This window comes from Neltuma alba, unplaced genomic scaffold, assembly GCF_004799145.2.
Source record: "Neltuma alba isolate B1F8T4 unplaced genomic scaffold, ASM479914v2 tig00003744_pilon, whole genome shotgun sequence".
NCBI lineage: Eukaryota > Viridiplantae > Streptophyta > Magnoliopsida > Fabales > Fabaceae > Neltuma > Neltuma alba.
The window spans coordinates 88,904-90,526 of NW_021633414.1; the positions used below are offsets into that span (position 1 = coordinate 88,904).

Consider the following 1,623-nt stretch of genomic DNA (forward strand, 5'->3'; position numbering starts at 1 on the left):
TAAAAAATTAAAACTAAGAAAGTGTGAAACACAAGCTAGTTTATTTCTTTGTGCTTAAACATGATTTTATGTGGTCAAAGAAACAACCACACTTATTAGGCACAAATAAGAAAGATGTGAAACTCATGACATATACATATGTCCGAATCATCTTATTTTACTGCATGAGATGTATTCAGATAGAAATATATACTAAGGTGTGAATCCATTTTCTCTCCTAATCTAGGAACATAACTATATAACTATAGAATAAAATATTATATATATTTATATAAAGAGAGATAGCTAGTGGAAAAAAGCAACATAGTTTTTATTACTGGGAAAGCCACTCAAAAACACACAGACAAGGAGCTAATAACACTCATAGCGCGCACACAGAGAGACATACTCTTGGACATTAAGCTAACCATATTAACAAAGCTAAACATCACATTTGCAGAGATTAAAAAGTCACCTATATATATATATTAGTTTTCTTCTTCTTCATCATCTTCTTCCTGATTTTGGTACCTTATAGTTTTCATCTTTCACTCTCTGATCTTGTTTTCCTAACACATAACATCCTTGAGAAGCTTGTACCTGCGGGTGGTGGGTCTCGGCGACGGCGTCGGGCTCTTCCCCTTATCGGAGCAGCCGCCCTCTTCACGATCATGATGCTGCTTGATTCTCTCGCTGCCGGAATATTCTGACCGGTTGGTGGAACCCACGTCGATGCTCCCGCGGAGGCGGCGGCCGACTTCTTACTATGTCTGAAGTTCTTCTCTTCGCTTTGGCACCAATCGCACAGTTCGATCTCAGGTAATTCGCCGTAATAGTTACTACAATACCTGCGACGAACATCGATTAACAAATCGATTCAGTAAATCAAATCGAACTTTAAGTTCAATTCATCCATGAAATAGTAATCATTCAACAGTGATCATCATATCGTCCGTCTTTGTCTCTTCGATAGAAACAAGAAGAAAAAAGATTAAGCTACAAGGCTGAATCAAATTAGAGATATAGAGAGAACGAGACCAAAAGGAGAAGAGACATCGAAGAAATACGAGTGTTGGAAGCGATTTCGGCATTTTCTGCATCGGAAAAGCTTGTCCGGGAAGCCGACGTCGCCGCACATGCAGCAAACAGTTTGAAGATCCACCATTGTTGTGCGCCCAGAACACACACGGAGAGAGAGTGACTAAACACTACCAGAAGCAGGAAAAGAGAGAGAAGATAGAGAGAAGAGATGAAGGATTTGGATCGATTTGGAAGAAGGAAGAGAGAGAAATGGAAGCCCCGGCAAAGAAAGCAAACTGTGGAATGAGAAGAGAAAATCTGGAATGAAGGAGGGGAGAGAAAGAGAGAGAGAGAAGAGGAAGGGGGGACGGAGAAGAGTTTATATAGAGAAATCTGCTGCACGGTGTGGCGGGTTTGTGTTGTTGTAACATCCTGATATCTTTTTTTTTTAAAATAATAAATTAAAAGTATTATTAGACTTTTTAAGTTTTATAATTTTTTGACTAAATTAAGGTTTAAAAGTTTAGAAAGTAGTTATTGGATATGATTTTATGATTTTTTTTTTTTTTAAAACATAGACTTTCCAAATATAATTAAAATATTTATAGTCACTCATAAATAGGA

The 1,623-nt window shown here is 37.5% G+C and overlaps 1 pseudogene; it reads right to left on the bottom strand.

Moving 5' to 3' along the window:
• Positions 1 to 286: 286 nt before the first annotated feature.
• Positions 287 to 1,265, bottom strand: LOC114742417 (uncharacterized; annotated as a pseudogene).
• Between the last annotated feature and the right edge of the window lie 358 nt (positions 1,266 to 1,623).